The sequence below is a fragment of the Palaemon carinicauda genome, chromosome 27 (genome assembly GCF_036898095.1).
Source record: "Palaemon carinicauda isolate YSFRI2023 chromosome 27, ASM3689809v2, whole genome shotgun sequence".
In the NCBI taxonomy this organism is placed as follows: domain Eukaryota; kingdom Metazoa; phylum Arthropoda; class Malacostraca; order Decapoda; family Palaemonidae; genus Palaemon; species Palaemon carinicauda.
In genome coordinates, this window is record NC_090751.1 from 53,987,799 (window position 1) to 54,003,786 (window position 15,988).

Here is a 15,988-nt window from a genome sequence, read left to right on the forward strand (position 1 = left end):
AGGATAGGAGGATACTGCATGAAGACCTGACGAGCTGTGAGAGCGATGACGAGAAGACTGGTATAAGATGAGAGGGAGAAGGGGTGGGGATAAAAGGGTAGGGGGAACTGAGGGGAGGAAAGAAAGAGAGCAAGGATGGTGGGGATGAGGCATGGATAACCTGCCATAAATTACCAATATTTCAGCACTGGGAGGCCTATTGAGAGAGAGAGGCATCCCCCCAACCACCACAAAAGCCTCCGTTCTAACATCGTCCCATATTTCGGAAGGCGATTTCCGAAACATAGGGCTCGCCTGGGTGGCTCAGAAGAGCTTCCAGTTACAATAGAAGACCCATAAAGAAGATATTGGACGAGATAGTCCTTCCATAGTCGCCTCTGACTGATGCGTGCGTGAACTAAAGCTTAGGGAACTTCTTTTAGCGCGACATTTACACCGGGGAATCTTTAGCTATCTGTTTCTTCCATACATCTTCACGAGCATTAAAAAAATAAATGAAGACGTTATAAAAAGGGGTAAACCCTTCGCAATGAAGTCAATTTTGTCATTTTGCAGTTAATGCATTGGACTGTGCCAATTTTATTTTGTATAGGTTATCGAACAAATTATCTTAGTTCTCGCTAAATAATTTAAGCATGTAGTCTTAAATATTTCCATTTTACATATTTGTAGGAGTGACTTTCAATTTCCGTTCGTGAAAATCTCCAAACACCTAAACTGATAACTCTAATAACGATAAGCTTATTTTTCGCGTATTTACAATATATCATACTTACAAAATTAAAAAAATATACAGTTCAAAAAGTCCCTTACCCTAATAAAAAGACCACATCAATGTTTTTAGCCCTTCTTAACTTTGCATTTATCCTTTTGTCTTGAGCATCAAATAACATTTTCTCTAATAACAAACAATACTATTCATAATAATATATCCAACAATTATTATTGTAAAGTAAAATTGGATAAGGAAAACGGGATAAAAATATAAGCATTACTATTGCATTTAAAGGATTTTTTATGCTATGTGAAATACAGAAAAAAATACTATTTATACAAAAATAAATGCTGTCAAAACTTACAATATTAAAAAGTGGAATATTATGAATATATTTAAAAAGAAAAATAACTAAAACTAAAAAAAAAGCACATCAAAACGTTGGAAACCTAAGACTCAAACGTAGTGCCTCTTTTGAATTCCTTAATATAAGAAAAAAAATCAAGACTACAAACCATGATCAAGGAAAGGTTAAAAAAAAAAGAAAAAAAAGGGAAAGAGCATTTCGCAAAGATATGTCGCGGTGCTTACCAAAATTTGGGTCATCATGTTCGTCGAATTTCCAGTTAAACCCGTAAACGCTTCTAGGAGGAAAAAGAGCAGTACTTAACTCGAACTGCCCGTAAATACCGCAAAAGCGCCGTCGTTCCCAAGCAAGGACTAGAGATCAAGCGCAAAGGAATTAATGCATGCGAATGGGAAAGACTGGAAGGTTTCGTTTAAGCTCTTAGTAGGATCCTCCCAACCCCCAATACCACCTAAGAGAGGGCAGACGCAGACTTTTATAGCTTCTATGCAGACAAAAAATAAAAAAATTATCATAAAAAATTTACAGAATTATGGTTATCATAAAAAAAATTGATCAGAAACCAGTAAAAATTGTTTGGGTGAATTTTAGCAACAATGTTTGATTTAAAATTTTTACCGGCCCGTTGCCTTTTAAATATTCATATGCAGTGAATGTTGGTTCACAGTTGTTATTGTTAATAACAAGTAATAAACAGCTCGCAAAGATTTTGCATAAAGAATTAAAATGAGATTATGCAAGGCTCCTTTTGATCACAAATTTGCAACATACAAAAAGAAAGAGCAATGGACGTCAATTCAAAACACTATACTTTAATCTAACATTACCATAGAAAAAGTGGTGGATATATTATTTGATTTTTTCAGTCACTTTTGAGAGAGAGAGAGAGAGAGAGAGAGAGAGAGAGAGAGAGAGAGAGAGAGAGAGAGAGAGAGAGAGAGAGAGAGAGAATTTCAAAATTTTATATAAATTGAGCCTCAGAAAACATTTCTAGGAGATATCTCGCATTAACATCACAGATGTAATAAAAATAGGTCTGAGAGACTAAGTTATAGTATAAACTTTAAGAAATAAATGTTAATCTCACGTTGGGGTAGAGTGAAAGACCTCTATTTTACTCAGTACTTACAGGTTTCCTGTACAGGCTGCACACTTCCCATTCCAGCGAGCTTTCTGAATTTCCGAAGCAATGGATCCAGTGATAGCGTTTAATTCGAATGTTCGTAATCAAGATATTGATGGAAATCAAATCAAAATTGAATACATAACATTGAAAATTATAGAAACCGTTGACATCGAATTCAGAACCGCGTCCTGAGAAATAAATTTACTTACTATCATTTTTGTTGGTAAAACTCTCTGGTTTGTGAGATGTTCAGACTGCTAAGGTAATTCCTTAGGTACTGTATATTGTAGCTAAAAGATGTTCCTGCCTCATCTATGATTTCTATAAATTGGCTGTATTCGATCTCAATGTAAGTCAGATAGATAGAAGATTCTGTTTCAAAATTTCTTTTCTTAGATTTCCAACCTCTGAAAAATCAACATTAACATACACATTCATATAAGGGATATCCCCAAATTTGTAACCATCATGTATCGGGATCAAAGCAATTTTCCATCAAGTATGCAATTCACATCGACTACGTCATACTTGCCAGTAAGTAGCATCCTAGTATGTTATCTGACCGGTATGTCGTTCCTTCTCCATCATCAGAAATATCTAATTTGCACGGGCTACAATCTAACCTCATACGATTTTTTTCTTCTTCAGTATTGACACTATTTCAAAAAGAATATATATTGATTTAATTAATAATTTTGTCTTTTAAGAAAAAATAATGAAATAGCTTTTCATATATTAAGCATCAGCAAAAAAACCTATTATATCTTTTTTTTTAAATATTTGAAAAAGTCCATGCCTGCCTTTTATGCTTCTCCCAAAGGTTCGGCCGCTGTTTAGAAAAAAAAAATCTTCAATTCTTCCCAAGATATTTATGAAATTTGTGAAAATATACCCTGCAACATCTTCATATATCCAGGAAATATAAATTTACCTTATTCTTCTTAATGAACATAGCACAACGATTGGGCATGAAATATACCTTCTACCGGCATAAAATGCGACAATGTTTTCCAAAATTTCAAAATATTAACCTTATGAATCATCAATATAACGTAAAAACTAGCGTTATTGTGAATCATAAAACAGCATCTAAGAACAAAGCACACCGAGTGAATATAAAACGTATGAATGTGAAAAGTATTACATACATCATTTTCCTCAAAGGGTGAAAGGCGCTCAAACTAACATAAGTGTCCCTGTTGGATATGCATTATTGAGCGCTTGCTTTTCTGCTAATATTCACTTGACCGTTTTAGTATTAAAATCAGATAAGAATAATGAAAGGAAAAAGTTACACGAACCTCTTAAAACTTTACGCAACATTCGTCACTTTTTTTTCTCATTAACTGAGTAAAAAGTAGACAAAATTAAAAATCCCCTATAAAAAACCTTTAGTCTACTTCTTGGTCTAAACTCATATAGTATTATATTATTTAATTTATATCTTGTTCATGTATTACATGCTGAAATAATGCACACACACACACACACACACACACACACACATATATATATATATATATATATATATATATATATATATATATATATATATATATATATACATATATATAAAGTATATACTTCCATTCACACTATTCCAAACGTGAAAACCATGTGTTTCAATGTTAACCGCTTCCCTTCCTCTCGTACACTATCCAAAACATCCTCCAGCGTGAAACTTTATCTGGCCATTTCTACTAATCTCCAGCAATACGAACAAAAGTACTAGACATTGTGTTCGTTTGAATACGACCAAATCTACATATCGCTGACACAGCGTACGAGATTTGTAATAGTAACAAATTCAAAAATAGCTCTGCCAGCTGCGAAGACCCTCAAGCTTTAAATGTGTGACCTGGAAATGAGTGTCTATCTATCTATATATCTACACACACGGAAAAAAATTGAAAACCAGACAGAGTAAAATATAAAAATTTATTCTAATGCCTGACAACTCTAATATTTTGTATCGTTCACTTATCTAACATGGAGTAAAATATCTAGTGTATTGTAAAATGAAGTTTATAGTTATAAATTTATCTATCCTTTTATGGAAACAAATTTAAATGTAAGTGTATAGGCTGTAATTATGATGATACAGATGGACACATACTACTCTAATACAAAAGGTAACTAATGCAGAATTATTGTGTCTATGTTTCCTTGACAAAACTTTTACTTTGGAGTTCCACAACTTGAGTCTAAAATAACAAGCTAATCCTACCAGGTCACCAGGAGTTTAGCTTACTTATAAACTCTTCCAGGTATATCAATAATAATAATAATAATAATAATAATAATAATAATAAAGCAACAAAAAACAACAATAAATAATACCACAACTTCATTCTAAAATAATAAGCTAATCCTACTAGGAAACCAGAAGTTTAGCTTACCAATAAACTCTTCCAATTGTAATAATAATAAAAATAATAATAATAATAATAAAGCAACAAAAACAGCAATAGCTAATAATAATAATAATAATAATAATAATAACAAACTTCAACAAAAGCTGACCAGTCCATGTATCACCGCAGTCACCTACTTAGATATCAATCAAGAGTCCTTCCTTTATCAACATCTAAACAAACTAACAAACAGAAATTTGAACGATATCAAAAAGCACCAAAACATACCGTTCCGAAAATATGACATCTTGCAGACATAATCATTACCTGCTTAGTATTAGCAAGTCATACCAAAGATCAAAATAGATGATAGCATTACAAGCAAAATACAAAAATTGCCTCAGATAGCAACACCAGTAATGGAAGTACTTTGTTAGGAACAATAATCAAAACACCAATACTACAACACGAAAGGCGTTAACCTAAAAATCCATGCTTTGAAGACTAACCAATGCCATCAACTACAGCTGGGCAAAACTATGCTGAAGCGACTGAGGAAACTGCACACAAGCACTGTTGAAATAACAAAGCTGAAATCATAGAGTACAAAAACTGAAAAAAAACCAAGCGCCAGCAACATTGGTAAATACAAACACAATCAAAATCACGTACAAACGTCATTGAAATCCGCAACACAAAACAGATACAATCTGGTGATTTTCAGTAACAACGAGCCATGCAAGAATTATTTTAACAGTTGACTGTATTCATAAAAGAAATATAATTGCTATATCAATGATTATGATAGTAAAATTTTCAGGTAAGGGGATACCCAATCATTAAACCCATTAAAGTCAAGATGCAACGAGATATACAATGCATTCGAGGACCTGCATTGTATAGGCTTACCACAATAACGTCAAAATCGATATAGCAAAGGCGTTCCAATTACTCAGTATAAGCTATCTTCACTCATGAGAAGCTTATATATTTTGCACAGGGATGAACAGCCAATGCGAATTATGAACATTTTAATTCAAATTATAGCCCCGTTACATTACTCTTGTTTTCGTAGTATTTGGGACATCAAATTTTGCAGAGCGGCATTATGTCCACACCAGCCCTTGATCACTTTTGGATATAACAACGTTGATAAAGTAGTGGTAAATCATGACTCGAATGCCCTCTCGTGAAGACAAATATATGCAATACGACAAGACAACGGCGCCATTTTCTTTTGTTCATTCCAAAACAATGTTATTGTAAGATAGAGAATTTTAAGTCCTACAATGGACGTTAAGAGCTACTGGAACACACTTAACTTCAACAATGCAATCCAATGGGGATTTGCGATCCAAGTTACATTTCCATTTATAGATTCAAGTTCATTGTTAACCAAATATAGCCTTGCACGAATAAGAAGTTATGTGGGATGCGTGAGTTGCTAGATCTGAAAGAGCAGCAAGAACGACATAGAAGAAGTATCAGAGATAACAAAATAAAAACCCATGAAGGTCTAGAAATAGTGTAAACTATTCACCATTTTTCTAAAGCACGTTATGCTACAAAGAACTTACAATACTTCTATTCACAATTCTACCGAGTATCATGTTAGTCTAAGTTCCAGACAAGAGGTGCAGAAAAATTTATTTTTGAAATTCTAAAAACAATTTTTAATCTTTCTTTCTCTCTCTCTCTCTCTCTCTCTCTCTCTCTCTCTCTCTCTCTCTCTCTCTCTCTCTCTCTCTCTCTCTCTCTCTCCTTTTGAACGTGAACTCTCCTCGCATTTAAATGAGACATGGCACTTTTTTATAAGGGACGCTTTCATTCATTTTCTTTCCAAATGCTTCTTTCCCATTGCCTTTTCGACACTCGGGAATTCCCCACAGCTTAGAAGAAACTTAGCATCACCACATTTCTATACCCAGAGTCTCTTCAGTGTCCTCACTGAATAGATTTTTTTTTCTCGTTTTTTTTTCTTTCATTCATACAGTCAACCTCGTCCTTTTTTCTATTTCAAACCTTCATGCCTTTCTCTTTAAAATAATAAATCCCTGCATTTCATACAGCTACTTACATAAGAGAAAGGTTTCTCATAGCATATGTACAATTTGTCGGCGTTTTTTCTTAATCACTGAACCACTCATATTCATAATAAATTCTGCCTACTAAACGAGAGAGAGAGAGAGAGAGAGAGAGAGAGAGAGAGAGAGAGAGAGAGAGAGAGAGAGAGAGAGATTCTTTACATTATAGATATTGGATCTAAAAAAGGTTTTCAGTCTATAGAATGTGCATTATATGCCGTATAACATACAGAATATGACGATTAATTACATACGACGTTACGTAATTAGGCATACGACTGAAGCCAAGGAACCAATAACAGTTTGTCCGGTTGTGAAGGCATTGCATATGGAGAATTTGACAATGTTTCTTGGTCGTCACACGCCCACACACATATCTATCTATCTATCCATATATATATATATATATATATATATATATATATATGTATATATATAAATATATATATATATATATAAATATATATATATATATATATATATATATATATATATATAGAAACAAATATATATCAAATAGAGCACATATACCTCTTAATACGGATTAACTCTACCTCAGAATCTTAGACCCTAGGAGAAATTTGGTCTAGATCCCGAGGCAGAGCTAATTTGATATTAACAGTTATTTGTCACTTATTTGAAAAATTTAAAATCACGAGTATTTGTTACAAAATCATCATGTATGTATGTATATATATACATATATATATATATATATATATATATATATATATATATATATATATATATAATGCGTATACCTCACAGGTAAACGTTATGCTCAGATGCAAAACAACACAGGTAAAATAATAGTGTGCGAATCCTGATTAGTTTTGTTTGCAAAATTAGTCAACATTTCCTCTACATTGTATTCCATGCTTTTGCATATCAGTATATATATATATATATATATATATATATATATATATATATATATTATATATATATATATATATATATATGCTGGTAAAACACACAAAGATACGCTACCGGGGTCTAGGCGACGTCAGGCAGGGCAGCCTGTTGGGACGATGGTCCATTCCAAAAGCCAAAGGAAAGTCCTTCAAAAGACGGCAACCGTGTTAACCCATACGAATGGGAAAAAAGCACGCTAATAGAAGAAGAAACAAATATATATATATATATATATATATATATATATATATATATCTATATATATACATATATATATTTGTTTCTTCTTCTATTATATATATATATATATATATATATATATATATATATATATATATAAATAGAGAGAGAGAGAGAGAGAGAGAGAGAGAGAGAGAGATATTCACTGTACAGATATATTGTGTTTGGATAATGAATACACTACCCAAAATTATGGGCGCGCACAATAATGTACGGTAGCTAGCAAGCAGACAGAAATATTTACCCACTGCACAATATCTATAGCACTATTCCACTAACAGCAAGATAGTGAAACGCGGAACGGAATTTCCGTAGATTATATTCATTATCCCTATCTCTTAATGAAGGTGGAAATTTAGCTATCCCACCAGGTATATTGATAAAGGAACGATAGGGGATAAAGGGATGAATTGTTTTCTTCTTAATATTAGTATCAAATTAAAAAATTCTGTTATAAAGAGTACCAGAAAATAGACATTTTCTTATTTTGATCTATTTGTATCTCTATAGTGACCATCAAAACACTGACCCAAGACTTTAAATTTAAAAGTATTTTATTGCAACGCATTCAGTAAAACGGGAAGAATGATCCAATTGGAAGACATCTGACAAAGTACATTCTTCACCAAGAATCATTATTTTCATGAACGAACAGGACACCAAATATATTTGACAAATGTCGAAAAGAAAAATCATACGTCAAACTTGCACAGCTAACGCAAATGTGATTCGTATACTGTATGTCCTCCAATTGCACTAAAGGACAAGATTATGAAAACAAATATAATTTTTAACATAAGATAATTACCAAAATGACACAAAAATAGCATTCACGATGATAGAAGTTCACTTTATAAAGAATAGCGTCTCTTCCTTATCAAACTTTTATCACAGCCAGAAAATAATCACTAAAACCTAAAAACTTTATGGGATATCCTTGAACACCACTCCTGCAGGACTAGAGAACCATTGCGCATTTACAGGGTAAAAATAACTCCAATTTTTATTAATGCATACGAAGGACAATACATCACAAATGAATTACCATTCAATCTACCTGTTATTGGCCTTAAATTTATTACTTCCCGACAAATCTTCTCCTTATTCTCAATCTTGAAAAATCGGTGCAGCTGTTATGATATCCTAAAAATGGAGCAGACGACCTCTGTTCAGCTCAATGTTTCCGAGACAAATTGTATCTATTTCTGTATTTATTACTATCTTACACTTCTGAAGAGTACTTATAAACTTTATTGCCTCATCAGTTGATATCTTGGGTTTAAAGTAAAAGGGACATAGTTCTACGAAATTGCATAACGAGGTTAGCTATATCTCCCATAAGAAAAGGTGAGTATTTTGGTGCTCATCTAAGTCGAGAAATCCTTTCGTTGTGTGTAAGGAATACTAGTATCTTCATATCTGAAGAGGCTCTTCTTCCATTGCTTTCTAACATGATCGAATCAATACATATCGCTAACATTTGTGATCCGGTCTTTTATTGCATTTTCCACTCATTGCAGTCTATTTGCAAATATATCAATACCAACCTACTCTATTGATGCTGAACATTAATCGAATGTGTAGCTCTTCCATATTTCTTATCATCAGTAGTCGTAGGAGTCAAATTCCATCAGACATTGCATCTAAATTTATAAAACGAGTGGAAATCAATTTGACCACTCCTTCATATTACCTTCTAAAAGACATAAATCTATTTTTCTGTTATCAGAAACCTTTCGTGAACATTTTCTGAAATTAAATTTTGCCCTAACGCAAGAAATCCTCTAAATACTATTATTTTTCTCCTTATTTCTACATAAAAAGCCCGGGTGTGAGTAGATTTCCCCCTCTCGGTCACCTAATTATAATGTAATGCCAATATAACAATAATAATACGTTCAAAGGTAACTTTAGACGAAAAAAAAGGAGGCAATAAGATACAACGATTATTGTTAGGTATTGCAGGCAGTGCCCCTTCAAAAACCTTTAACAATATTAATTGCAGATATTCCACAAATTCAAAATATTCTATAAACAAAGGAAACATTCTCAGATTTCCATAAATAGCCATGAGATACTCCATGTAGTGAGGATGATTGAATAGAATATCGCCCACTAACACACAGATTATGACACCTTCATCAGGAAAGGAAACAGTAGTAAGACAAAATACTGAGCTTGAGTGTTGTGCAATATATCTATACAAGCACACGGACGCTAGTACAAACACTACATGGATATATATATATATATATATATATATATATATATATATATATATATATATATGTATATATATGTATATATATATATATATATATATATATATATATATATATATTATATATATATATATATATATATATATATATAAGTAGTCTGCGCTTAGAAAAATCGGTTAAAGAAATCAATATAACATTACAAGACCAAACTCTACTTTGAAATACAATGCAAATTATACTTAATACGTCATACAAATATTGGTAATTCAAACAATAAAATATAATAATATTACTAACAGGAAATACACATTAAAAAGATAAGAATTATACAAATTATGGAAACTTGTTTGCTGCGCACAGTATACTATATGAAGTGTTGTCATCCTGCTGATAAGGATTCCTTTCATATAATTAAAGTCTATAGATTTTATTTTTACACGGCCAAGAAAAAAATTTAGTACGACATCATCCATAGATACGTGACAGATTACTGCCAAAAAGTAAATACTGTGGTAACATTACGTGGTATTTAATTAACTATATAAATTACGTTTCAAAATCGAAGGAATTTGAGCTTTATTTCGGATTTTAGTCAGAAATTAAAATACTAATACAAATGGAATGCGTAAATAGAATATAGTGCTTTTGAATAGAAGCTAATAGGTTGCAAATTCACTCGTCTAATTGATAACATTTATGATAAAATAGTATACAGTATATGGACATCTTAAAATACGATACACGTAAAAGTATTATGGAACACCACGTTATTTTAATGACCAGCTTATCAAATAATAAATATTCTATACAAAATGAGTAAATCTATCGAACAGTACATAAAATATTCAACCTAGCCTTGAGGCATATTGTGCTTAATAAACCAATAAAACAAGCTTATTTTAAAGAAAAATTATTTGTGATAGTTTTTTTAATTCGTTTCTCATAACGACAGATAAAAACAAGGAAGTCTTTGAGTTCTGAAAATGCAAGAGAAATTATTATAATCAACGTAACATTATTATCGTAGTTAATTCAAAGGCAGTTTTCACATAAGCTACTTGCTGAATAAAGGATCGTAAACAATTCGGCATACTTGAAAGAATAGAATTCTCTCTCTCTCTCTCTAAATAAAATCTATCCACACTCACCAATAATCCTATAACAAAAAAATAAAAAAAAAAACTTAAAACTTGATCAGAGATTATTGTGGATTGTGTTGATTTTTGCTAATAGCTTTAATACACTGAAAAGAAATAACGCAGTTTGTTTTTGCATTCGTATCTAGCATTGTAAAATAAATTTCTGACTCCGTATGGTATCAGAAATTCTTGAGAGAGTAGGAGTAAGCAATTTTTACTAAAAAATTAGTCATTCACTAATACATCACAAGGAAACAATCATTAAAGTACAATGAAATCATCCCACCCTTACACTCACTATCCAGTTGAAACGAATTCCCCAAAATGAGTACCAATAATATAGAAAAGAACTTAAATAAATACATAACCATGTAAATATTTACCATAGGCTGTGACAATTTGTTTAATAAACTGGATAAAACCACGTTAAAAACTATGATAAGGTATTCGAACTTGCGTCAGTCTTTCGGTTCATATTCGTTTATCATCTATTCTCAAATTGCATCCTTTACAGCAAGACTTGGAGAGACATTTATAATACCGCTTACTGTATAATGTTAAATGTTTCTCACTGAAAACCAAACAGAGAATTTCACAACACTATACACACGGAGGATTATTCAAAGAATTTAAAAGTTAAAAAATATTATATAAAAACCCTAATCAATAAACTATACAGCAAAAATATACATAATTTTGATTACAAAAATGTTTCGACTTTACCTATAGTATGTACAAACACATTGCTTTTGATTATTCTTATTCAAGTGACATCGGTGTTGATCAAGTGATGATTAAAAACCACCTATAAAAGATACACATATATTGATAAAACTGGTACGTAAAACAGTTCGCATACATAAGCATATATTTACGAGTATGAAATATATTAAATTTTTCTATGCATATCACGCATATGTAATTTCTTATGGACAATTTATAGAATACAATATGTTCAATATCCTACTGACGAGGAAAAAAAAAGGATTGAGGTAACATAGTATTGTAAGGTAGAATTCTTTCCATGAAAAGTCGGGAGAATAATAACAGCATCCGTTACACTTCTAACACTGAGGGATTATTTAATACCTTAAACCTATGTTTATAAATTTTACAATCATTGTTCCTTAAAAGTACCTTAAAGCTAGTTCTGTATGAAAAGTAAACATTTGATGTGATATACCAAGGAATATGAGAAAAAAGAACGTAAGCTTTCACTTATGACGTACAACGATAGGGACAAATAGCAAAGTAATCTATGATAAGAATTAAAAACAATCTACGGAAAACTACAAAACCACACCCATGATCCATTCGACAAATTGAAATCAAGTTTAAATACAATATGTAAACATTAAATCGATGATGAATGGAAAAGTATTGATTTAAAAGTTCAAGATAGAGACGATGGCGAAATGTAACCGAGGCCCTTTGCGTTAATAGGCGTAGGATGAGATGATGATGATGATGAAATCAATTCATAATATTCCCGGGTCCAACCGACTACAAGATTTCAAATATATCGCTGAAAGTTTAAGCGTGATGTAAAATCTAAACTGACTTTTGCTTCAATAGGGCACAGAGGCCACATTGGCACAAAAATATGACGTATGGGCAAAAATTCCAAAAAGGCTTAAGCATGAAATTAATATAAAACAAAATTAGTAAAGACTAAAACGTTTACAAAACAATGTCAAGCTTTCAAAATTTTTCTCAAATGATATCTACGATTATTAGTATATTATTAAACTAGGTCCACAACTGAGAGAGAGAGAGAGAGAGAGAGAGAGAGAGAGAGAGAGAGAGAGAGAGAGAGAGAGAGAGAGAGAGAGAGAGAGAGAGAGAGAGAGAGAGAGAGAGATTATTATTACAGAATTAATCTTTTGACGTCAACAGCAACCAAATCAAACTATCAATAAATCAAATCACCTTGGGAGTAACCCATTGACATTTCAATAATACGTTGAGTGGTTGTCCAGAGGGAAAGTTGGCCAGTTTTTCTTCGCCCAGTGGGGATTTTAGGTCAAGATAAGAGTAACAGTCAATTGTAACATTAGTTAGTGTGTGTGAGAGAGAGAGAGAGAGAGAGAGAGAGAGAGAGAGAGAGAGAGAGAGAGAGAGAGAGAGAGAGAGAGAGAGATACGATTAAGTTTCCTTTTAAATGAAGTCCTTTATGTACTTACTTTGATATATCAGCAAATTTAAAACCAATCAGTTTAACCAGTAAATTTCTGAGGAAGCACCACAAGCAAAATTAATGACATGACATCAACTATCACTATAATGCATTTCCCAAAACCTCAACGTCAATACAATGATGTTAAATATCCGTTACATTCATAGGAGCACTTATTTGCTAAAGGAATCTATCCTTCGTACTTTGATTAATCACTTCAAAAAGCACCAGTAACACAGGTGTCATCGGGAAATGAAACGCATCTATTTCTTCTTAACTTATTATCCTCAACTAGAAATATTACGATATCGATGGCAATGAATAGGAAAATTTGCCTATGAAGCAGACCTATTAGAAGGACATTTTATTTTCCAATAATCATCAGAGATTGCTCATCAGGAATGTTATTTCATATAGTATAGCAATTCGGACGGCGTGTTCTGTTGAGGGACCTACGGCCGGCCTGGAATCTAGTCACGTTCCATAAAGGAATGGGAACGATGAATGAGGACTGCCAATGGTCTTCTTCCTAAAGCTACAACGGGTTAGTGATTAGGATGCACTTAAACTACAAGCCTATACATAACAGAGGGAACTAAACAATATAAGAAACCTTGTCTAATAATCCTTAGAAAACAAAAACATAAATGGCACAATTAATATGCCAGTTTTCCATTCTGCATTTGTTCGGCTTTTACGAGATAGCAATCAAAGTAATCAAAATACATGAAACAGCAATACTAGAAAAGCCAATTACCATGAAGAAGCATCTTGAAATCAAATACATGACAGCATATGCAACTCAAAAACATTAACTGCAAATATGAACATCGTCTAGCTTTTAATATCTAATACCTTGAAATCAAGTTTTACAAATATAAATAATATGCAGCACAAAATAACACTTCTATGCTAAATAGGACCAAAACATACTTGCCTTGGAGATTGTGGTGTTAAGCGACGATTTAAATGCACAGGTGTCTCGTCGTTACAAAATCCAGGTAATATCCCAAAAGGTAATCCATCGTCTTGAAAACAATAACAGGGTTTCCTCTAGAGCTGACATGATGAGGAGGGATTAAACGAATGGCAAACCCAAAAATAATTGATGTATGGCACATTCAAAAAAACCTATACTTTGATCGAGAATATCTCTACCAAAATGAATAAAAATGCAAAATAAAAGAATTCTCTACCTTTGAGAAAATTTCTCACTATAAATGCCTATAGGCACTATCATTTCCATACTTTCCACAACCTCCAAGAGTATCTCCACCACATTTCAACACAACACCAACACTCATCCCCAAAAGCACCAACACATTTCCCCCCTACCAGCACGCCAGCGAGCACTCGCGAGAGCACGCGATACATCCTCCTCTGACTGACACCCAAGGAAGACTGACCAACAACCAACCAGCCCAGGAGACCCCGATGGTCCGACCCGTCTTCTTCACTTGATCCACCACCACACGACAAGTGCACAGGCGGGTGACACCCTCCTCCCCATTCAGGACTACATCCCTCTACCCATTCTAACACCCCTCCCAATACCAAAAAATAAAAAAAAAAGAAGGAAAAAGTGGCAAAGGAGACGACCTCAGAGATGAAAGGAGGTGAAAAAGATGATGTGGGGGAGGCTGTGATTGAGAAATGGAGGATGAAGGGAAAACCAATTAAGGTAATTGGAGACTAGCATCTTTAGGAATTTAAAAAAAAAAAAAATTAAACAAAAAAAAAGAGAGTACTATTACTGTGTCACAGCGAGGAGTACTCGCATTTCGTCAAACTCACTCAATCATTTTCTATCTGAATGACTGATTTCTATTGACTGACGATATCTAGTAATAATAATAATAATAATAATAATAAAATCCCATTAAGATAGAATCTTATAATTTTTCACAAAAAAAAAAAAAACGCTGCAATGTTAGGAGTCGTGAAAAAAGTTGCGTGCACATACATCATCATCATCTTCATTATAATAAGACCGTTACTATTATAATGCAAGACAAAAGCCTCAGATATGTCCTTACACTCCCTTCTATTTATAGTCATCCAATGGCAGTTTATACCAGCAAATTTTCTTAGCTCGTCAATCCATCATCTCCTCTTCCTTCCCCTGCTTCGTTTGGAATTTCTAGGGATCCATTCTGTTATTCTTCTTGATCATCTATTATCTTTCATTCTCATTACATGTCCATCATTATATATATATATATATATATATATATATATATATATATATATATATATATATATGATGTATGTATAAACACACAAATGCACACCCATACATATACATACATATACACAAACATATTCAGGATATATATCATACATACATATGCAATATATATATATATATATATATATATATATATATATATATATATATATATATATACATAAATATATATTTGTGTCTGTATATGTGTACTGTATGTGTGTGTCTATTTCTGCCGACAAACCACTCGTTCACTTCTCTGAATCTCCTTTGTTTAAAGGTTTAAAGGCCACTCAAAAATGGCAGAGGCCAGGGGCAGTGACATTACAATATATATATATATATATATATATATATATATATATATATATATATATATATATATATATGTATATATATATATACATATATACATAAATACTT

General features: G+C 32.4%; 1 long non-coding RNA gene across 1 annotated transcript in view; it reads right to left on the minus strand.

The window, feature by feature from the left end:
• The window catches only part of LOC137621194 (uncharacterized), an 833,937-nt gene extending 819,215 nt beyond the window's left edge, over nucleotides 1–14,722 (minus strand). Inside the window, exon 1 of the long non-coding RNA XR_011040171.1 lies at nucleotides 14,276–14,722. This is a non-coding gene — a long non-coding RNA (uncharacterized lncRNA). The remainder of the gene's footprint in view (nucleotides 1–14,275) is intronic.
• Between the last annotated feature and the right edge of the window lie 1,266 nt (nucleotides 14,723–15,988).